This window comes from Pipistrellus hanaki, assembly GCF_964339955.1.
Source record: "Pipistrellus hanaki genome assembly, chromosome: 17".
Classification (NCBI taxonomy): domain Eukaryota; kingdom Metazoa; phylum Chordata; class Mammalia; order Chiroptera; family Vespertilionidae; genus Pipistrellus; species Pipistrellus hanaki.
Window position 1 is genome coordinate 44,351,362 of NC_140519.1, and position 24,582 is coordinate 44,375,943.

A 24,582-nucleotide genomic window follows, 5' to 3' on the forward strand; every position below is an offset into this window, starting at 1 on the left:
TCTATTCTGCAGTTGTACCGGATTTGTCTAAGTATAGAATTTGCTTTATTAATTCTGTATTATACTCAGGATGTACATTTCACCCACAAGCTCATCTTTTTCACTTGGAGAATTTTCAGTTATTTTTCCTTCAAATATTGCTTTTACATAGTATTAATTAGATCTTCCTCCACTAATTGATCTCACACACACATAGCAGTTGGTACAAACAGTGAATGTGCTTACACATTTGCAGATTAATTGAAGAGGCTAATGTTTACCTGATTATTTTCTGATTCATGTTTTTTATTTAATATCTAATGGTTGGAATTGGTTACAACCACATCTTTAGCGTCTTTTTTCCTAGAATTGAGTTATGCTAACATTTCTCTTTGATTATAGCAAGAGGAGAGTGAATACTCGGCTGTGATGACATGCTTCAAACCAGCATGGGAGATGGAGCTATCATTACCGTGTCTCATCAGAGAAGTTGCAAGATGCTCCCAAATGACACCTCATTACCTGTATGCACGTAGCTTCCAAAGAGAGCAGTAGATTGAAGGAGTGAGCACTAAGTTAAATCAACTACAACTTTTCTGGCAGGTGATCTCTTTACCACATATAAGATACTGTTACTCTTCTTAATTTAATTGACATTGAGGGAAATAGTAAATACACATCAGGTTGCTGTTTTGTAGAGCATGGAAATCCATGGCAAGAAAAATGGTTAAGCTTGAGATAATTCATTATGACCCTGTATTGTCAGACGATTCGCCGATTGAGCTGTATAAGAAGATCAATTCTTACTGTCCTGGAAGGCTTAAACTGTCTAGATCTAATAGTTATAAATACAAGATGTCAGGTATTTGAAATATGTAGTAATATCCACACCAGTAAAAGTATCATGTTAAGTACAGATTGGTCACCTGTAATAACCAAGACTGCAAATGAACATGTGTACCAGGTGCTTTCAAAGGCATGGCAGTCTGCATTAAACCACTTCCATTTAATAATTGTTTTAGGTAAAATTACCAATAAATAGTGACTATTTCTGGGCTTCTACACCTAATATATAAAATGGGAACAATAATATCTTACTTTATTTGAGATCCAGTCCCAAAATATATAATTCATTTGCTTGTTTGTTTTAAATTTCTCTGGGTTACAAATAGTCTGTTAGTCAGTTGTCATGGTTGTATACAACAGAAACTAATTTCCTCTGGAAGGAGAGAGAAGAGTGGAAAATAATTCATAAAAATCAATAGGAAACACAGAGAGCTAGATCTGAGAAGCGAAATCATCCAATGAGATCCCAAGAGCCCTCATGCAGTTGTCTGATCGCTCAGTCATTGAGTGGTGACTGGGGGGGAGTGCAGTCAAACTGAGCTTCCCTGTGGCACAAGGAGCTAAAATGGCCCAACCTCACATTCCAAGAGCTGGGCTACTGGCTTCCCTGGACAATTCCTCTAAAAAGTGGGCACCCCAAATATAGTCTGCCTTTTTTAAAAAAAGTAAGTTTTTATTGATGTTAGAGAGAAAGGGAGAGAAACACCTGTGCTGCCTTTTGCTCACCCCCCTACCAGGGATTAGGCCTGTAACCCAGGCATGTGCCCTGGCCAGGAATTGAACCAGAGACCACTCAGTGCATGGGGTGAGGCTCAACCAACTGAGCTACACCAGCCAGGGCTACGGTTTTTTGTTTTGTTTTGTTTTGTTTTGCCTTCTAACATGCAGTCTGTTTAGTTCTCCACCGAGAACATTGTATCACCCTCTAAGAAGGGAGAATCGTAAGAATGAAGTATTACAGCACATTCTCCAGGAAAGCCTGCCCTGTGTGCCTCCTGGGGGAGTAATGGGAATCTGGGGTTTAGAGTGCCTTCTCTTGTTGAACTCTGGCTCATAAGCTTTCCCAATGAATCCCGTGTTTCAGCTGATATATGAAATATTATGCATGCTGTTCTGAAAGCTGTTACACTTCTGGGGAGCTACCCAAGAGGAACCATGGTTAGAATGTGGCAGGAAGCAAGTACACTCAAGCAGGAAGGCACCTACTACTTAGGACACACCCAGGTAGAATATGAGGAAGATGCTGCTGTCAGCTATGACCTAGTCCAAAGCACCCAGTGGAACTGATCTCATTGGCTAACCCTCGGTCAGCTTATATGTACCTGCATAGTTAGAGGACACATCCTTGTAGCAACTATTGCTAACAGTCCTTCAGGATCTATTCTTTTCTTTTGAATTCAGTGATCACAGTCCATTTAACCAGAGACTACATATCTCAGCCTCCCTTCCAGCTAGGAATTGGCGAGGGCCAGTGAAATATGTGAAGTATGAGGTTCATCTTTAAGGTCATGTATTTAAAGACCAATCCACTTGCCCAAACTTCCTGCCAGAGGTAAGTGGTCAAAGCTCATGGGTGGGACAGCTGTTCTTACATAAGAATGAAATAAAGTTCTCTTTTGAGACATTGTGTTCTAGTCTTGTTACACAGCCTAGCCTGCACTCTGACCATGAAAATCACTCTGACTTCCATTATGAGAGGTTCAAATTGTGGGATCCACCAAAGAAAATGGATCTCCAGATGCTGAATTGCTAGGAGCAAAAGCTTATATCACCATCATGTTCCAGTGTCCTCATTTCTGACATGTACCTTTTGCTTTATTGAACAGTCTAGACATCAACTTGTGACCTTAGTCACTACCACCATGTGCCCTTACTAACATTGTTTACCTGACCTACACATCTTTCTCTTCTTCTCTCTTTCATGGTCCCTTTGAAGCAAAGAATTAGGCCCAGTGCCTTCCTCATTTCTGTATTACTCTTGAATGAAGAAAATGAGTCAGTTGCCCACTCTGCAAAGAGTCAAACACTATAAAAATCAGCTCCAGTTTTTATCTTCTCTCCTCTGACCCACATCCTCCCTAAAACAGTTTCCAAACAATAATCACAATATAAAACATTGTTTGATGACTAGTAACAAGCAATGGTCTTGATTCTTGAGATTTTACCCACAGGTCACCTCCGCACCATCTGGAAAGGCATCATGGAGGTGAGTAACCACTTTGGCAGCCAAACCTGTAAGAACAGTAACAATGCTAATTTATAGCGTGGGGAGAAGACAGTTTCTCTCCCTGTGCAAAGACCATTTCTCAGTGGATTCTCCTTTCAGGAGTCTCTCAGTTGCCATTTTTTAAGTTATACTGTTCATGTTTTCCTGCTTTTGGCAAAGCATCTAAATTAGCATGGTAACTGGCCGAACGCCTCATGAAGTTGACATCCTACATTTTCTAGGTCCAGCAGGGCAGGGTGTGGAGAGCTTGTGAGGAATCCCCAACAATTATTTCACCAAATAAATTTTCTTTCTTAAATGCTGAGATGGATAGGTAAGAAAATGCATTGAAAGTAATAAATATGCTAGAGCCAAAATGATTTTACTACAGATTTCTCTTGGTTTTATGATTTTAAACAGAGCTAAGTATTCATCATTATCAATGAGAGTGTTTCTGGCCTGTTAGTCTTATGCCTGCTGAGTTAGATACTTACTTTTGACATTGATCAATATAATGACCATTTTGAGACCTGTGAAAAAGTTTGGAGACATGGATGCATTTTGTCTTTCACATCTTCCATAGTACCTGTAAAAGCAAAGGAAAATTCGTGGAATTATTTTCATTTAAAAATTTTAGATTGCATTTATTTATTTATTTTTCAGATTGCTTTTAAATGTCAGGTCAAACCTCGAAATGTTTTTCTTTTCTTTAATCTAATCAGATCCATTCCCCCATAAATCCTCAGTCTAAACATGAAATGGTTGTTTATTTTGATATTCCTCAAGATCTCAATCTGAAATGCGTATTGTATCTGGTCATCTGATTGCAGGTGTCCTGGCTCTCTGTTATCTAGGAAACAGATAAATTTCCACAGTTGTTAGGTTTCTCTCTGGAGGTGGGGGAACAAGGGCAAACACAGAACAAGAGTGAGGGAAGCAGAATTAGAAGTTGAAGTGCGATGAACTTGCCTCGGTGGATTGTATAAAGGGCTCTGAAAATAAAACGGTCTTTTGAGTTGTTTGAAAGGAGGCAAGGGATCAGGCCATTGTCACTTAAATAAACTATGGCTGTCCCCGGAAGCTCCACTTCGCCTTCTGACAGATTTCTTAGACGACAGATTTCTTAGACATCGGCTATAAACCTGCTAAGAATGAGCATTCGTCATAGTTGGAGATGTGCACCTTTGTCCAAAGCAGTGCTAATGACTATTCGTCATAGGTCCCCACAGTCCATTATTAAAATCAAATGCTTTGAGGAGTAAGTCCATCCTGTTTGGGGAAACTTCTGTGGAGACTCAAGTAAGTTTCTTTTCATGGGAACCCTACAAGGAGAAGGTGAGCTAGATCAAGTGTAATTCCTGCCACTGCAGCTGGACTCGTGTCACATCAGATAGCCATCCTCTCCACCCTTTACTGTGCATCTTCTGTTTCCCTCACCCTTGGCTCACACCGCTGCTGTCCCGGTGCTTTATCGAAAGGACTGACCTCAATCTTTATCTTGATTTTTTTTTTTTTTTTGAGTCAGTGATCATTTTGCCCTTCTTACACTTGAAGGTGTTTGTGTGGGAAGGCACATTCTCAGGAAGGCCTGTGTTTATCACTACACCTTGGCTGACTCCCATGCAGCGATAAACAGCTCCTGGAGTGTTCTGTCCCGTCAGAGTGTTTTGCATCCCAGAGTTCTGGAGCCAATGTGTCCCAGCTGTCTAGATGGTTTATCCTGACAATGTGATCGGTGGCGACCTGGAGCAGATCAGGCCAGTGTTTTGGAGTGTTAAGAGAGTGGGAATTTTTGAAACATGCTTCCTCCTAGCTGACTTGGCCTTGCCCATTCCAGAAAGGCTGTGGACTAGGCCCCAGATAGAGTTGCCAGTGCTGACACCAGGCCAGGCCTTGAGATACGGTCTCTTCCCACGTGGGCCTTCTCTCACAGAAGAACAGGATAACCCTGTGAATAACATGGTCGTCAATTGTAAGACCCTCACATTACTTGGGAAAAACTGTTTTGTCTTGGGTTGCCCTCTCTGAAAAATAGGATGTGGTTAATGTGCTTAAAAGTGGTCCTGCATGAAGGGTCAGAGCTGCTCTCTGGACTCCCTGTGTGGAGAAAGGCAGAGCAGTTGCCTGCTGGCTAATAAAGACTCCCTAAATTTTAATTTGGTCTGGACTCCAGTGGTTGTTCACTCGCATTTGCTCCACAACATGGAGTAAGATGACTTCTGAGATTAAGATTTCTTTAAGGCTCTCTACTACAGAAACTATGATAACCCATTGTCTTTCTTTCTGGCCTCTTCTGTCATGAAGAGAGAACAAAGTCTTTCTAAGTGGGTAATTTTTATTTTATTTTTTTTAGATATCCCATTTTAAGCAATGTGCTAAGTATAATAAAATCAAGCTAAGGGAGATAAAATTATTCAATCTTTGTCTTTGGTTCTGAATGCATTTAAGCGGTAATTAAAACAGTTTTGTTTAAATGCACATTTAATATGCTCAGTATGATTGATGAAATACCTTCAGAAGCTGATCTTTTACCTTTTGGTTTCCAAGATGACATAGGCATTGATTCAGTATCTCATGGAGGAATCTTTCACTGTCCTCATCTCTCTCATATTCCAGATGAGAACGCCGAGCAACCAAAGAATGTCTGAACACAGAATTTGAATAACAGATTATAGAATAGCAAAGTTTAATATCTTATGACCTTTAATTATAAATTGTCAGTTTTTTAAATAATACTATGTTTATTTCACAGAGTTAGAACTAAATGTAATCCAGATTTCTGAATTGAAAATTGGATATCAGAAGTCCCAAGTTATACATGAGTTCGAGTTAACCACACAAACCACTACAAATTTCCTTGTATTTGTTTTCCACACGCATACTTTTCACTTGCATCTGTTGGTTAATGACATTCAGGAGCCATCCATTTAGGTCCAGATTTTATCTAAATGTACTTGGGTAAGCAAGATGTCATGCATCTCCCTGATGTCTTGATTTTATATTATCAAAACAGGGCCTTTAAAATGTAAGGATTCTCCAAAATATTATATATAGGAATCTTTAAATTCTTGTGTGCACTTGAAAAAACATGACACAGCATACCACTTGTTACCAATGTAACCAATTAATGGTCTCTTTTTACTTTAAAATTAATCTCTTGTTGTGCATTAGGCATCTGTGTAAGATCATGAACCATTTATAGCCTTTCCAGCAGATCCCCAGGGAATAATTCTTCTGGAGCTGGGTTACTGGAGGATATAATAATACTAGAGGATGTGAAGGGCTTTCTTCAGTGAAATTCATTAAAACTAACTCCCCTTGATCATTAAAATATAGTTCGGCTGAAACCGGTTTGGCTCAGTGGATAGAGCGTCAGCCTGTGGACTCGAGAGTCCCAGGTTCGATTCTGGTTAAGGGCATGTACCTTGGTTGCGGGCACATTCCTGTTGGGGGGTGTGCAGGAGGCAGCTGATCAATGTTTCTCTCTCATTGATGTTTCTAGCTCTCTATCCCTCTCCCTTCCTCTCTGTAAAAAAATCAATAAAATATATTTTTAAAATAAAAATAAAATATAGTTCGCCTTTGTAACAGTTTTTTCTGGTGAATGTAGACCTTTTGTGAGGTGTCATACACTATGATATATTTAATTTCAGATTTTATTAGAATTGCTAACAAAATTAGCAGTGCTTATGCTATCAACACAAGCACATACAATGACTGTAAATTCACTAATGTTATTTTATGAGATATAGACTGTAGTGGGTTTAAAGTGAGTATGACAGAACCCACTCTTTCATATCTATTGGGAATACTCTGAGTTTGCTTTAACTTTTAGTTAAATTTTCCACACAAGACATTAAGTGTTTATTATATTACAGTGAGTATTTATGAAAGTTTATTGTCCAAAATTCAAAAGCCTCATGAAATATATTTTATCAAAAACTGAGATCATAAAATGAAACACTTTATAATTCTTTCTAGAGCTACATAAAGAATGTTCACAAATTAAAACCACGTGTAAATGTTGGTAAGCATTAGTATTTTTTTCCTTCAAAACATATATTACAAATGCTTACTTAGAGTCAACAATACTTTAAATATCATCTGTCATTTTGGGAAGCAGTATTAATTTCCTAGTAATTTACACATATGACAAAATCCTTCAAAAAGTTGAGGGAGCCCTAGTTGGTTTGGCTCATTTGATAGAGCATTGGCCTGTGGACTTAAGGGTCCCCAGTTTGATTCTGGTCAAGGGCACATGCCAGTGTTGCAGACTTGATCCCCAGTGGGAGGCATGCAGGAGGCAGCCAATCAATGATTCCCTGTCATCATCGAAGTTTCTATCTCCTTCCTTTCTCTCTGAAATCAATAAAAATATATATTTTTTTAAAGTTGAGGGGAAAATACAAAGTTCTAATATCAAGTTTACAGGTAATCAATAGCATATTCTGGAATGATACTGGGAAACTAATTTTATTTAAAAATCAAGGATCCATGCATCATCAGCTGACTAAGTTAGATGAGAACAAATGTTCCAACAAGTATTGACGTAATAGTTATTTATAGAGTGGTTACTATGTTTCAGGTGCTATGCTGCTATTTTTATTTCCAAGAATCATGTGGACTCCAATGAAGAATACTAAAGTTTCACTGAGTGTAATATCTCTTATGTACAACAGAATAGAAAGGTAAGGATTGAAATCATAAGTTCATCTTCAAATGTTGTGTATCATTCACGAGTATTAGCTTTTTATGGATGTTGTTCTATAAGTATGGTGAAAATCAACATTCTATCTCGAAATTCTCAGTTCTATTGAGTAGTTGCTTGCTTATACACAGATAGTAGTGATCCTCCATTCATTCATTCAAAAAAGGTTTTTTGAATGTGTACTATATAACTGGGCCTGTTATTATCCTTGATCTAGTGGACTCAAGTGAGCAAATATGTTAATAATAGAATTTCCAGTAGGGAAACACGCTACAGATAGAATAAAGATAGCTAAGCAGAAAGAGGGTAAGGGCTGGGAACCTAAATTAGCTATGGTCATACAAACAGCTTCACTGAGAAGGGTCCATTTGGGCAGAGTCTGGAATGAAGGAGCAAACATACATTTTATCAGTGTGAGAAAAATTCCAGACAAGAGCAGCAAGTATGAATGCTCTAAGGTAGGGCAAAGCTTGACTACAGAAAAAAATAAATAAATAAATAAAGGCCATTTGTAGATTCTCAACCAGGGGAATGAGATGGAGAAAGGGAAGGGGGTGATAGGAAATACAGTCAGAGAAGTGAGTGGAGGTCAGTTTATATGTGCACTTGTAGGTCTTGTAAGAACATTGATGTTTTATTTTGAACATAATGAGGACCTATTTATTGATGTTTTATTTATAGATAGCTGTTTATACTTTCAATGGGAGCATGACATACCTGATTTTCATGTTTGAAAAATGTTTGTAGCTGTTCCAATATAATAAAGAGTAAAGTTGGCAAAGTGGAAGCAAGTAGATAAGTTAGGAGGTAATTACAGATCTCTTTTTCTCTTAGAGAAAGACAATAGGAGCTTGGAAAAGAAGGATAATGAAAAATTTCATATTTAAAAGGAAGAACTGATAAGATATGCTTATTAGCATTGTGAGAAAATGTAAAAAATAAGAATGACTGCAAGGCTTTTCATCTGAGCAGCTGCTGATGTCATTGACTGAAATGGACTAGACTGACAACAAAATGAGTTTGGTATCTTGTGTGTCAGCAGGTTCCAGTTTGGGAAATGTTAAAATGTCTATGTATTTGTGTAGGTAGTCTTATAGGTAGGAGTTAGCAATGTTCCCTAAGGTGGGATACGTGTCCTTCAAAATCCAAATACATACCCACCCAACGTTGGCCTTCTTGTTTCATCCTATGGGTGTGCAATGACAGCAGCTTAGTGCCAGCCACTGGTGGAATATCCTGAGTGGCCCCTGCCCAGGCTATTCCTAAGAACTGTCCTGTCTGTCAGGCCCTTGTTTCTTCGCTGGGTTTATTACCCAGTCCCAGGTGGTCATGCCCATTACCATTGAATCCCAGAAAGCACCAGACAAAGATAAATCCTATCCGGCACAGACCACCTCCACTAAGGTGGCACTTAATTTTCCAAACTCTCCTGACTTGTGTACACCCTACCTGATTGCCGCATTTGCCCACTCAAGAAAGGGGCCTGTTAGATTTCCTCCTATCCTGAAATAAGTTGTTCTGAATTTGAGAGTTTGCCCCCTTTGGCAATGATGTAAGTGGTGGTATTACATTTCTAAGTTTGAGAGTTTGCCCCCTTTGGCCTAGGAGATATAAGTGGTGGTATTACATTTCCAGGCCAATCCAAGAGTAACAGAAAATTTTTTTAAAAAGAGAATTCATGTTAAAGTATGAAGTCTTGAAGTGGTGTCCCAGGAAGAAGCCGTCTGTCTTGGTGCTGGTTACTTTCTTCCTGATCCATTTAATTTGAACAGAACCAGATGGCAGATGGAGCCTTTTTTCACTGTGAGATGTATATCCAAGGTTCAAGTTACTGGTTTGGCTGCCATCTGGGTACTGAGTAGGACCTGGTAGAGTCCCTTCCAAGGAGATTCAAGGACATCCTTTGTTCTTAATGATTCCACATCGAAGAGTGGGAGAAAATTGGACATGTTCACGGGCAGAATTAAAGTCAGATATTTGAAGAAACTAGAATTGAGGATCTAATCTAGTTCACAGGTATACAACAAAACCTCAAAGAGAATAAACATGATTAGAATTTAATATATTCGAAGGTGCAAACATGATTTTCTCTCTATAATTACCCCACATTTTATCAAAGATGGGGGTAATTATAGAGAGAAAAATCACAGTAAAACTAATGTGTTTGCATTGAAGTTGGCCTGATTATTTACATAAGTGTACGAGAATAGTGTTCGACTCTGCGAACTATTTTTAAGACTGCTTTGCTGGAACTTTTTATGGCACTCTGGGGTCAGGACACCAGGTGGTTTCCATCAATCCCTTAAAGCTGTCTGAGTCTGTGCATCTCTCTCTAAATATCTCATTTCTGTCCGAACCATAGTAATAGAGCCACCATTTCCAATTATTACTGTTACAATGAGAATCATCATCTCCAGGTATTTGATCTTAGTAAACCTATAGGGTGTTCTGATCCTAAATTTCTAACTGGAGAGGTCATCGTAGGTAGTCAATGTCCAAGGCCTATAATTTTTTGGTTATAAAACCTGGGGTCATTATAACTAGGATTAAATTTAGTTTTAAACTCTAGTTGATCTGGACTGAGCTTGGTTAATCGTGACTGGGCTCGCTTATGCTTTTGTGGTCAGCTGAGTTAGGTGACAGCTCTGCTGACCTTGGCTGAGCTTCGATATCGCATGTTAGAGTGTGGACTGGTCCAAGAAGGCTTTGGCTGTGACAACTCATCTCTGCGCAATCTCTCAGCCTCCAGCAGGCTACTCTAGGCTTGCTTCCATGGAGCTGCTAGGATTTCATGTTCAAGAAAACTCAACCATGCAAGATAAGTAGAGATACTTAAGGGATTTCTAAGCCTCTACCTGTGGCATGTTTGCTAACATCCTAATGGGCAGAGCAAAATACACTCTTCGTCCAAAGCCAGAGGTGGGGAAGGGGCTTCAAGTTTCAGGATAAAGGCATGAAGAAGGAGAATCCATTCAGTGGCCCATCAGTGCATTCCTGGCGTATCGTTTTCCAAACTCTCCTGACTTGTGTACACCCTACCTGATTTAATCACTGATGGAAATAACATCATTGTCAAGGACAACATCAATGACTACAACCAATAGGCTTCATGGACCACCAACCACTGTGCTTAGCCTATAAATAATTTCTTTTTTAAAAGAGTTCTTTATTATTGAAAGTACTGCATATTTCTCGTTTTTTCCCCATTGACCTCTCCCCACCACTCCTGTCCCCCAACACAGGTCTTCACCCCACCCTTTGTCTGTGTCCACTGGTTATGCTAATATGCATGCATACAAGTTCTTTGGTTGATCTCTTACTCCCATTTCCCTACCCTCCTTATTCCCTGCCCCACCCTCCCTTGCCTTGCCTTCCCCGTAATATTTGATGGTCCCTTTGATGCTTCCATATCTTTGTGTGTGTGTGTGTGTGTGTGTGTGTGTGTGTGTGTGTGTGTGTGTATATATATATATATATATATATATATATATATACACACACATTTGATTTTTTACAGAGAGGAAGGGAGAGGGATAGAGAGTTAGAAACATCAATGAGAGAGAAACATTGATCAGCTGCCTCCTGCACACCCCCTACTGGGGATGTGCCTGCAACCAAGGTACATGCCTTTGACCGGAATCGAACCTGGGACCCTTCAGTCCGCAGGTGGACACTCCATCCATTGAGCCAAACCAGGCTATGACTGAATCTATTTTTTGTTCATCAGTTTATGTTGTTCATTATATTCCATAAATGAATGAGATCATATGTGTTATTTTCCCGACTGATTATTTTCCTTAGCACAATGCTCTCCAGGTCCATGCTGTTGCAAATGGTAAGAGTTCTTTCTTTTTTAAAGTAGCATAGTATTCCATTGTGTAAATGTACCACAGTTTTCTAATCCACTCATCTGCTAATGGGCACTTAAGCTGTTTTCAAATCTTAGCTATGGTAAATTATGCTGCTGTGAACATAGTGGTGCATATATTCCTTCTGATTGATGAGCAGTGCAAGAGGGTTCCTTTTTCTCCAAATCCTTGCCAGCACGTGATGTTTGTTGATGATAGCCATTCTGACAGTGTGAGATGGTACCACATTGTCATTTTGATTTGCATCTCTTGAATAATTAGTGACTTTGAGCATTTTTTCATATGTCTCTTTTCCTTTTGTATGTCTACCTTCAAAAAGTGTCTATTTAGGTCCTTTGCCCATTCTTTGATTGGATTGTTTATCTTCTTTTTGTTAAGTTGTATGAATTCCCTTTAAATTTTGGAAATTAAACCCTTATGGGATGTAACATTGGCAAATATATTCTCCCATGTAGTGGGCTCTCTTGTTGTTTTGTTGATGGTTTCTTTTGCTATGTAGAAGCTTTGTATTTTGATGTAGTCCCATTTGTTTATTTTCTCCTTAGTTTCCATTGTCCTAGGAGATGTATCCATAAAAATATTGCTATGAGATATGTCTGATATTTTTTCCCTTGGATTCTCTTAAGATTTTTATGATTTCCAATCTTATGTTTTAAGTCTTTTATCCATTTGGAGTTTAATTTTGTGTATAGTGTAAATTGGTGGTCTACTTTCATTTTTTTTTTTTTTTGCATATACCTGTCCAATTTTCCCAACACCATTTATTGAAGACACTGTCTTGACTCCATTGTATGCTCCTGCCTCCTTTGTCAAATATATATTAATTGAACATAATGGCTTGGGTCAATTTCTGGGTTAATAAATATTCTTATTTAATTGATAGAGCAACCATATAAAGTAGATGTTGTTATTATTTCAAGCCAGATTTTTTAACTCCTTAAGCATGAGGCTGTAAAAGCAGGTTTGAATTTATGTCTCCTGTAGGAACATCATGACGATGGCCTTTTGTTGTAGGTTGCTCTCTTCTCCCTGTAAAAACTTTTTGGTGAATGTTTATGCACCACATCCCTCCTTATATTACAAATTATTTGAATGGCCAGAGTGTGTGAATATAGAAGCATGTATAAAATTTAGAGGTGCAATGAAAAATATAACTCGGGTCATTTCTCAATAATGGCTCACAAATCATTTTGTGCCAAGAACTTCTTTGGCCATTAGAATCTCTCTTGCTCCTCTCACATTATTGCTCAGAAATAGCAATAGTGTCATCGTGTGGACATTTTGAGAACGGCACCCTGGTAAGGGATTAGTCACAAGAGTGCCCTCGTGTGGACGCTAGGGTTCTGAGAACAGCACCCTAGTAAAGCATTATCTTCAAATTAGTATCTGCTTCTTTTGTGAAAATACCAACCCAAACTAGAGATGGCTAATTAATAAATAAAATGTTTTTCTCCTGGCCGGAGGGCTCAGTTGGTGGGAATGTCGTTCTACCCACCAAAAAGGTTACAGGTTCAATTCCTGGTCAGAGCACATATCCAGATTGTGGGTTCAATCCCCAGGTGGTATGGCCACAGGAGGCAACTGATAGATGTCACTCTTTCTTTCTCTATTCCTTCCTCTCTGTCTAAAAAACAAACAAACAAACAAAAAAAAAAACAGCTGAAACCGGTTTGGCTCAGTGGATAGAGCATCAGTCTGTGGACTGAAAGGTCCCAGGTTCCATTCTGGTCAAGGGCATGTACATTGGTTGCGGACACATCCCCAGTAGGGGGTGTGCAAGAGGCAGCTGGTCGATATTTCCCTCTCATCCATGTTTGTAGCTCTCTATCCCTCTCCCTTCCTCTCTGTAAAAAGTCAATAAAATATATTTAAAAACAAACAAACAAACAAACATATCATTGGGTGAGGGTTAAAATAAGTAAATAAATAAAAATGATTTTTAATGTGTCGAAATTGAGGATGCATTCTGACGTATTTCCCACTGCTTTCAGAAAGGAAGTCTCCTGGAACGAGACCCACCTAATTCAGGATAAAAATAACACAGCTACATTTCTGGGAAGGAGCATAAGAATTCAAAGGAAAAAACTATTCAGAAAAAAATAATTGGTTTTCTTTCTCTAGAGCCATCCTGGGCTTCCTGGATGCTGGGTCAGCTCATTTGCGATAAGGACGGCTGAGGAAGATGCTGTTATGGTTTTAAAGTACGTCAAGGGCCAGAACTGGTTTCTAAAGGGAAGAGTGGAAAATCATACAGAGAAGATCATGGGCGAGCAGGAAGCTTTCACCTCGCTCTGATGCTGTGCTTCGTGGATGATTCAGCCCCGGGTGATAGGGTTGAACAGCTCAGCACCACCCAGGCCAGAACACTGGAAATGCTAACCCCTTAGCAATGTCCTCAGCATTGGAAAATCCAAGCAGTAAGGAAAGTGCTCCTGAACCCCAGGCTTGCAGCACCATTGTGAGGGGCAGGTTGTGCAAGTGAGTCAGAGCTAGTTACACAGAGCACTCCAGTACGCATCATTCATTATACAAGAATGCATCCTTCATTGTTAACGCACACAGTTCTGTCTTGAGACATACGATGAGCCATGCATGTGGTATTAAAGGTTCCACTCATCTATCCATTCACCGAAGATATTGAACCAGATAATGAGATAAACTCAAAATACAAACATGGAAAAGAATATGGCCCTTGTCTTCTGGGAATTTACAGGCGCAGGAGAAGAGACAGAAAGAAACTGGTTCTGACTATACTGAAAACCATCCTGAAGGAGGTGTGAAGCATGGCCTTTTGCTATTTCTAGGTCTGAGTCCGTTGAACGTCACAGGGGAGAAACACACAGCAACAGGTGGGTGATATTTGTGATAAAAACTGCATTGAAGGGCCTGGTCAGCTTGGCTCAGTGGTTGCATGTTCAACCTATGAACCAGGAGGTCATGTGTCAATTCCCAGTCAGGACACATGCCGGGTGGTGGGCTAGATACCCAGTGTGGGGTGTGCAGGAGGCAGTTGGTCAATGGTTCCCTCTCATCATTGATGTTTCTATCTCTGAAATCAATAACAATATATTTTTTAAAAAACTGAATGAAGAATGTGGTACCAGATCTGTCACCCAGAGGCCTCACTAAGAACACTTCAGGCCAGAGCTGAACTTAACGCACCCACATTGGTGTAATGGTACAGCTAAGCTTCTCCCATAGAAAGAAGCTCTTACCACCTGGCAGAGAACAGGCCAGAATGCAAGCATCCTCAGGCAGTGAAGCTTTCAGGGGTAGAAGAACGGGGAGGGAGAGAACAAACGAGGCCTTCATGACATGTTTCCTCAGCTCCTCCTCCCAAACCCGGAATCCCATTCCTCACTCTTCCTTCCATGAGGCAAAATGAGCGAGGAACTGAGAGAGAAGCCAGTTGTCTTTCTCTCCCAGTGGAGTCTTCATAGGAAGGACAGAGCCAGACACAGGTGGAGGTTCTTCTCTAAAACGATGAGCTAGCCCAGAAAGAATACCTAACCTAAACTGGACTGGAGGGTCAAAGGACGGTTCTCCATTCTCACAGCTGGAGGAGGAGTTGTGTAGGTGAGAAAACAGGGTGTTACCGGGTTGCAGGAAAGACAGCCACTAAGAGTGACTCACAAAGACGGAGTGTCTAAAAGGAACTTTGGTGAAGGGATTAAGAAGTACTAATTGGTAGTTACAGCATAGTCACGGGGATGTAAAGGACAGCATAGGGAATATAGTCAATAATACTGTAATAACCATGGTGCAGGTGGAGATTGGAAACACCAAGGAGAACCCTTTGTAAAGCACAGTATGACTGTCTCACCACTATGCCATACACCTGAAAACCAACACAAAATAATTGAAAGTAGCCTGGCCAGTGTGGCTTAGTGGTTGAGCGTCGACCTATGAAGCAGGAGGTCACGATTCCAATCCCAGTGAAGGCACATGCCCTGGGATTGATCCTCAGTGTGGGGGTGTAAAAGAAAACTGTAACTGAAAAAAAAAAAATGCAAAAAATAAAATGGACCTTGACTGGTTATTAAGTTGCAATAAATAGAGTGACTTAGTAAGCTCATTCAAGACAGAATAAAAGGGTTAGCAGCCAGTCAGTGACAGGGAGGCCCATGTTCAAGGAGACTGAGCAAGTCTGCAGAGAATATGCAGGGCAAGAAAGAAGAGCTGCGGGCCAAGTATGAAGGCATTTAGGAGGCCAGGACACTGAGATGGGAGCTGAGCCCATATCCTTATCCTGATGGCAGGATCCCAGAGAGGTAATGAGGGCCTGTAGCTTGATGTCTGGGCAGTAGTAGGCATTTAATAAGTAGTATGAGAAATGATTGTTCCTTTCTACTGTTTAGCACACCCACGTGCTAACCAGGGGTCTTTGCAAAAGAGTGAAAGGGCTGGCATTCGGTTTGGGGTCATCTCTGCACTCCAGTCTCCACTCCCATCTCTCAGAATCTTTTTCTGGGTCTTTTCCAACCAACTTTAAATTGGGAGGAAGGATCAGAATCTCATTTAGACTAATAAATGGCAGATAGAGATGTCATATGTCATGTCTCTTATAGACACTGGCTCTTTAAATGGTTCCAGACCTTGGCCTGGGATGTCATTCCTGCAGAGGGGTGGGTCCCCTGGGGACAGTTGAAAGAGAGACTTCAAATGAGACAGCAGTGGCCCTGGTTGATGTCCAGTGTCCTGCTTAGATGAGTGTCCCTGCATCAATAAGCCTTGCCTGTGTGCAGAAATCTTCATGGGGGACACAGACAATCCTCTCTTAATTGCCAAAAAGGGAGGGAAAATCTATTGTAGTGTTAGAGTTTTAAATTTCCACCCTAAATGAGCAGCTTTTTTAGTTTTATTTCCTTTAAGTCCGGTTCCATTGCTTCTTCCTTGTGAATGAAATATCACACAGGCACGGGTTCCTGAAGGTTATCTACAGCTTTGCCTAAAATGGTTATAATTAGAGAAATGGGATAGTGCTAACTGCAGAGCCTGAATAACATTATGCAAAACGAAGGCACTTTAGAAGAATAAAGAAACGATGACAATGCAAATCAGAGCCAGTGAAGGTCAGGTGTTTTGCATAAAGTGCCTTGCAATCTAATTCATGTGAACTTAGCCCGAGGAGAGAAAAGTGACTTATGAAAGCACAATGCTTTTTCAAAGAGCATTACTGTGGAGCCCTGGCTCTGCTTACTAGTCCCACTGGCAGCTGCGGGGATTGGGCTGGGCGAGGAGCTGCGGGGGAGGCATAGCTGGGCTGAAATGACAGAACCTTTGTTGAGAAATAAAATATTTCCACCCCTGATTGCACTCAGGCTGGCTTTCTTAACCCCTAGATGGCTGACCTGAGAGGCTTTTGCTCAGGGTACAGGACTAGGTGGCTGCTTACAATTATTTGCAGGTACCATGTTGATTATCTCAGCCACTTGAAGCAGATGGTTTTAATTTATTTTTCTTGTAATTGAGGGGATTGTGGCTCGGATAGTTAAAGGCATTAGCTTATGGGCTCCTACACACAACTGTTGGAGCTAGCATGCCAACTCTGTTAGACTCTGGTCCACTGTGTCATACTGCCTGATCGATCATGTTGCCTTGGGAACATCACATCCTTGCATGTAGAGCGAGGTCTTACCCTTGGTAGGATGATCCTTTAACTTGACTTCATGACTCTCTGAGTAGATGGGGGCCACATTTTCTAGAGGAAGGTGGCTGCTTGGTCCCTTCTGGTCTAAGCTGGTATTCGTGTGCACTGTAGTGCACTTAGCCCGAGGAGAGAAAAGTGACTTATGAAAGCAACAATGCTTTTTCAGAGAGCATTACTGCGGAGCCCTGGGTCTGCTGACAAGTCCCACTGGCAGCTGCAGGGATTGGGCCAGGCGAGGAGCTGAGGTGCACAATTGGCTTCAATCAAGTTTTAGGGAATCAAAGGGCATGAGTCATTTTTATGAAACCACCATGTATTTGGTATAACACACTGCCCATTCTTGCTGAATAGTCAAAAGAGCTGATACCTGCTCATTGATCATGAGTTCCTGTTTCTATAACTAAGGATATGCAAGAAGGGGAGGCAACATGACCCCCATGCGGCTCACCTAAAATAGTTGTGAATTTCTAGTGCCACGTGTGCCCAGACCAGACTCAGATGTCCTCACCTGCCCCAGACATTTCTTTCATAGCTACTTTGCTCAGAGTGCACACAGCAGCACTGCCCTGGTGTCTTTGGTGGCTTCTTGAAAGGCATCGGAAGGGCATCAGAGTCAGGAGGGCTCCTCGCTCCCAGGTTGGAGAGGCAGTGATGGCGAAGGGCCTTGCTTTCCTTGGTGATGGCTTTGCCTGACAGAGGCCAAGGCACTAGGCATTCTTGCTAAATGACCGAGAACCAGAACAGAAACAATCCTGCCATTACTCACTGACGTGAGATTGGGGTTGGGGACCAATATGGAAATCACATGCAAATCTAAGCAGACTTGACTAACTTCCCACAAAGGCCTCAGTGAGAAGTGAGGAGCATGGGGGTTAGGGCATCCCTCAGAGAAGAGAATATGTTCTTCAATGTGTTGAATCGAGGCTTTGTTGGCTTATAACATTTTTAACTCTTATTTTCCCTCTCCACAAAAAGGATTTTAGCCACTTAGCCACAGCTTTGTGCTTAAATGTTTACAGTAAAATTATTTGTGTTGAGCAGCAAATGTCCTTAGCTAATCAGTGTGTGTGCTGCCCCTCGATTGTCCCAGGAGTCCCAAGTTCAAATCCAGATTGAGGCTTGGAATCTTGCAAAAGAGACTTCTAAGCAGTAGCCTTGGGAGCCGATCAGTGCCACAGAGACCCCTGTCCATGATGCAACCTGTTTGCCCCTTTCTGCTCCTCTGTGGTCAATGACCACTCCAGCTGGTAGCCAAGAGCGTTTTGTCATCATGATCCACTGGTATTTGGTCCTAAAATTTCCTGACCATGAAGGCAACCTTGGAAAAAGGACAGTGACCTTTTGCAAGAGCGATTTGGTCATGAACTTTCAGAGCTGGAATGAAGTTTGAATGCCATAGAGACAACAGTCCTTATTTCAGAGAGAGGAGGAGACCTACCCAAGGACAAACAGTCAGCTGGAAAGAGATTTGGGCCCAGAGCTGGCCTTCTGCCAGCCCTGTGTTTTCCTGGCCGTTAAAGGAATGCAACCCGCAGGTTTCTATAATATGCTCTGGGTGTCCTTAGGGGACTGCCATAAAGTAAAATAATACTCCAGCCTGAGAAACACTATCTGCATATTCCAGCTGCTCCTGAAGGTGTTATTTTATTTATTTATCCAGGCCATGCAGTTTAAAAATAAACTCCCTAATACCTATCACAAGGTGGAATGTTGGCATCATTGAAGACACTGGCTCAGAGAGCTACTTGCCTTCTCCAATCATCTGGGGGGAGAATTGGGCCTGGTTCCCAGGAACCCGGGCTGTCATTTACTCCAAGGACACTAAACACGGAGACGTGCTCGCCAGCCAGGTGAGACTAAGGAGAGGCCGAAAAGAAGGCAAAAACACAGAGAGGAAGAGAGAGAGACTCTACCATGGTTCGTGGCACCATGGAGAACTCTAAAATACACTCATTATCCTTCATGCTTCCCATCTTTCCAGGTCCCGTACTTTGCATGGAATTTGCATTCTCTGGCACATCCAGAGCTTTGAGAATATTATTACAGACCTTAAGACAGAGAGAAGGAAGGAAGGAGGAAGAGTCGGAGGAAGGAAGGAAAGCTTACTGTTTCTCTGTGAAAACTTGATGAACACATGTATTATCATAGACTACGATTGGCCTGTACTTCTTCCCATGAAGTGGGGCATGAGGATAATCTGGACAGAAAGCTGTGCCTTCTCTTCTAGAGTCCGAGTCTCATGGTGAGATGATCAGATTGACTACTCTCCTTGGCTTCTCCGGATAGACTGTGGGCCAATATATACTATTCAACTGATTTGCTATTCGGGGGCATAGAGGTTGTCATAGGAGGGACACATGCACATTAAACATGGAACCCTGGCTCCAAGCATGGTGAACTGTCTCCTGTGAGAGAGCTGCCAGAACTGTAAACATCAGGCATCTCCTTGCCTTGTCGCTGTGCAGCCAGGCATGTCCCCCTCCCACCCCTCCTGGACCTCAGAACCCTCTCTCCTCACATCGGATCTCACCCTGCCTCTGCTCTTCCTGGCTCCTCACCCTGCTGCTGGCTTCATCCTAGCATTCATCTTAGTGCCCAGGGCAACTGTTCAGGCTCTTCTCGTCTTTCTCCTTGCCGTGTCAGGTCACATTCTCCTTCTGGCTGCACGACTCTGGGTCATCTGAATAAACTATAAATCAACATTGTCCCCAGGAGCTCCCATGTTGTATAACCTCGTGGGCCCATGTATCTATTTCCTACGGCCGCTGGAACAAATGACCACCCACTCCGCGGCTTCTAACACAAGTTCACCATCTTCAGTGTGGAGACCCGAAGGAAGTCCAAGATGGTCTCATTCGGCTCCAGCCAACGTGTCAATAGGGCTGGGTTGCTTCAGAAGTCTTGAGGGGAGATTCTGTTTTCTTTTTTTCTTTTTAATATATTTTATTGATTTTTTACAGAGAGGAAGAGAGAGTGATAGAGAGTTAGAAACATCGATGAGAGAGAATCATCAATCAGCTGCCTCTTGCACACCCACTACTGGGGATGTGCCCGCAACCAAGGCACATGCCCTTGCCTGGAATCAAACCCGGGACCCTTCAGTCTGCAGGCTGATGCTCTATCCACTGAGCCAAACCGATTTTGGCTCCCTTTTTCTTTTTAAAAAATATTTTTATTGATTTCGAGAGGAAGGGAGAGGGAGAGATTGAATTATCAATGATGAGAGAGAATAATTGATTAGCTGCCTCCTGCATGTCCTCCACTGAGGATTGAGCCCACAACCCTGGGTATGTGCCCTTGATTGGAATTGAACCTGGAACCCTTCAGTCTGCAGGCTGCGCTCTATCATTGATTCCAGAGAGGAAGAGAGAGATTGAATCATCAATGATGAGAGAGAATCATAGATCAGATGCCTCCTGCACATTCCATACTGTCAAGCCTGCAACCCAGGCGAACTGTGATTTTCTGGTTCCTAGATTGCACTCAACCACTGAGCCATACAGGCTGGGCCATTTCTCTGCTTCTGCCTCCCTCTTTCTCATTTAAGGACCCTGTGATGCCACTAGGCAGCCAGGTATTCCAGGAGAACCTCCCTGTCATAAACACACCTGGTTAGCAACCTCCTTTCATCTGCAACCTCAATTCCACAGAATACACCCCACTTACAGGATTCACTTTGTACCTGGCCCTCGGAGAAGATTCTTCCCAGAGGATCTTGGGCAGGTAATTGTTTGAGAAGGCTTAAGAAACATTCTTGGCCGAAACCGGTTTGGCTCAGTGGATAGAGCGTTGGCCTGCGGACTGAAGGGTCCCAGGTTCGATTCTGGTCAAGGGCACGTACCTTGGTTGCGGGCAAATCCCCAGTAGTGGGTGTGCAGGAAGCAGCTGATTCATGTTTCTCTCTCTCTCAATGTTTCTAACTATCTCTCTCCCTTCCTCTCTCTGTAAAAAAATCAATAAAATATATTTTAAAAAGAAACATTCCTGCCATAAAACTACTTGTTTGCTTTCATCTACATCACAGTTTTGTCAAGAATCATCATATCTTGCTGTAAACATATTCATCACTCTGAGACTACAACCAAAATTTAATATGTAGCCAGTGCCGTCGAAAAGACAAAACAAACATGCATTACACAGTTAAATTACAGCACAAGGAGCAACTATTATTAAATACGGCATGTCACCAGTGCCATAAATAATGTTAAATATTTTGAAGACAACCGTGTCAATAAGCCGAGCCCCCTTTATGCACATTCTCTTTTCATTTCCAAAACAGCTCTATGAGGTGGGGTTACCGCTGTTCACATTTGCCAGTGGAAATAGAGGGCTCACAGAGGCGTATGCGTTGCCGAAGCACACACAGGAAGTAGTACATGGAGTGGAGGGATTTGAACTTGGGTCGGATGCCATTGCTCAAACTCAACCACCGAGGAGTTCAGAGGGGCCAACTGGAGTGAGGCATGATGTAGCTAAGAGGCATTTCTTAGAGGTGATGATGTGTGAACACACATTGAAAACATTGCTCAGTGAGAAGGTAAAGGGGGATGAAAGGTGATGAACATACAATATACAGATGATGTATTGTAGGATGCTACCCCTGAAACCCACACACTTTTATTAACCCATGTCACCTCAATAAATTCAACGAAAAAAAGAATTCAGCTTAAGCCCCACTTTCTATCAAAATAAACATTCACATCTATCAATCAATCAATCAATCAAAGGTTACTCTAAGGCAGTGATTCCCAAAGTGGTCTATATCGACCCCCAGGGGTCTATGACAACCTGCAAGGGGTCTGCGTCAGCGAAAAAAAAATTTGGGGGTTCATGAAATGAAAATGGGGGTCCACGATAGTGGATCTCAACATACACTGATAGTACCTATTTACTTACATCATATTATCTTATAATATAAAAACATATAAATTATTTATAAAAGTACCTATGAAGTAAAAAATTTATTATATATGTTTATAAAATTGTGTAAGTTGTAGGATAAAAACCTGCACATAATGATATACCAGTATCATCTTGTTACAAGCATACGCGCAGTAAACATTCTTGCCAATTTTTGTCTCAAAGCTTCGCGAACTTGAACCGACTTGTTCAATTCGTCACGCTATAAATATGAATGTGAGAAAAATACGTTCATTCGTTTCCTGAATCTTGAATAGGAAAGTGCTGAGAAAATATTTAAAAAATATAAACTGGTAGTTTATCATACAAATTATAGTGAATCAGTGTTATTTTGTTTGAGAATGCCGGAGAAAAGTAGGTACATTATTTTTTATTAAATTTTAACACTAAACTTCACTACAGTTAGAAATTTACAAAAAAATCAATATCAGGTAAGTAGGGGGTCTACCCAAAACTGAAAAACATGGCAAGGGGTCTATGGGACAAACAAGTTTGGGAACCTCTGCTCTAAGGGAATCCCTTAAAAATTCAGCTAGCAAAACATTCTCCCCCAGGGCTTGCCTAAGCTCCCTGCACAACACTGTGTGTTTGTAAACCTTATTCCTTTCATTCCAACTTCCCATTCCCACCTGGGTCAGACAGTTAACGCCAAAACCACCTTGTTTTCTTCAGGTAGATTGGCCTCTGCGTCCCCCCCTCCCCCCAGGGAGCATTGACATGGCCAGATGAGGGCTGGGTGGTGCTGGGGATGGGGGTGTGGTGTGGTGGGTTTCAGAGGCTGGACTCAGCTCCCTGCGGGCTCACAAGGTCACTTTGGGGAGCAGGGGTCAATATCAATGCAGGAGTCCACTTGTCTGTGGCTTCCCTTCTGGGGGTTTCAGTTGCCCGCCCTCAACAGAGTGGAAACAGTAAAAGGGACTGTCAGAGATAAAGAGCTCATTAGTGTTCAATTGAGCACACCTTGCTGAACAGCCTCTGGCTGTTTCCCCGTGCACCCCGTGGAAGGTACATTGCCCTTGAACCTGCACCTGCGTCTCCACGTGGCCCACGCTCCTGCCCTCAGTCAGTGCCCAGCCCCCTTATGACACGGACTGTCCGGTGGCCAAGGGACCCTAGTTTCCTTACGAATGGCCCCGCAGCGCAAGCCTGGTGGTGCTGGCAATTCGACGCATCGAAGAGACGCCAGACAGGGCTTCCCCGAAGTGAACAGTGAGTACAGCACAATGGGGTATTCTGAGAGAGAAGACCGCGTTCACACAACTTTTGTAATGGTCTCTTGTTATAATCGTCCTAGTTTATTTTTAGTTATTGTTGTTAGTCTCTTACTGTGCCTAATTTATGAATTAAACATGCCCATAATATGCATGCATCGGGAAAAACTGTATATGGGGTTGTGTACCGTCTGTGGGTTCAGGCACACCCCTTGGTAAGGTGACCAGACGTCCCGATTTTTAACAATTTGTCCCTCGGCGTTTTAAAAAAGTCCCGATTTTTGGAAAGAATCATGGAAAGAATCCCCCATGGATAAGGGGGGACAACTGGATAAGAGGTGGGAATGACCCTTGTATCCCGCATGGATTTGGCAGACCACGTCAGTCAGTTATTTGCAGACCACGTAAGTCAGTTATTTGCTCATTCATTTGCTCCTTACCAAGCATTTGTGTGTGTGTGTGTGTGTGTGTGTGGCGGGGGGGGGGGGGTGTGAGTGGTTATAAAGTCAGTGCTTATTAACTAACAGTTCATTTTCATAATTAAGGGAGTTATCCACTGTGAAAGCATGTATACATTTTTTTTAGGAACATCCTGTGTATAAAAGTGAGCAAGCCATGCCCCTTCTTTTAAAGATCTAAGAATTCCGGGGGAGAAAAGAAGTAAAAATCATTCCCTCTGAACAAATAAATCCAGACTCGATGCAGTCCGTGAATATTAAGTGCAGAATCAGGAGTCTGTCTGTAGCCTATACAGCAGCACTTTCTCATGTATGTGCGCATGGGTTGCAACTTCCACTGAGGTGAGAAGACAAGGACTGTTGGGACACCTCGGCTGGGGAAGCACCCCATTAATTCCCACCCACCGTGGAGCCTAATGATGAGAGTGTGGGGGCCCGTGGGGGCTGCTGTAACCCGCCACGAAGACCCTGCGGGGGTGGCTGTGCGTATTCTTCGATGTATCTGAGGGGGTGTCCGTGGTGTTTGTTCTGGATGTACCCGCGTCGTAATTCTGAGACAGGAGAAGTCGGAGAGTTGCTTGTCGGAGTGGTTTTTGAGGGGCCCTAGGATTTCAGGGTGAGCTTGGTGTCCAGGCATCACAGCTCCTGGGCATGGGGAGTGGGGCAGACTAATGTTTGCTTATTTGCTTATTTTTATTTTTAAATCTTTATTGTTCAAAGAATTACATATGTCCC

The 24,582-nt window shown here is 42.0% G+C and overlaps 1 long non-coding RNA gene across 1 annotated transcript in view; it reads left to right on the top strand.

Moving 5' to 3' along the window:
* The window catches only part of LOC311612051, a 33,855-nt gene extending 13,639 nt beyond the window's left edge, over positions 1 to 20,216 (top strand). Inside the window, exons 3-7 of the long non-coding RNA XR_014793205.1 lie at positions 382 to 2,377; positions 2,997 to 3,031; positions 7,013 to 7,058; positions 7,617 to 7,719; positions 13,730 to 20,216. This is a non-coding gene — a long non-coding RNA (uncharacterized lncRNA). The remainder of the gene's footprint in view (positions 1 to 381; positions 2,378 to 2,996; positions 3,032 to 7,012; positions 7,059 to 7,616; positions 7,720 to 13,729) is intronic.
* The last annotated feature ends 4,366 nt before the right edge of the window (positions 20,217 to 24,582 follow it).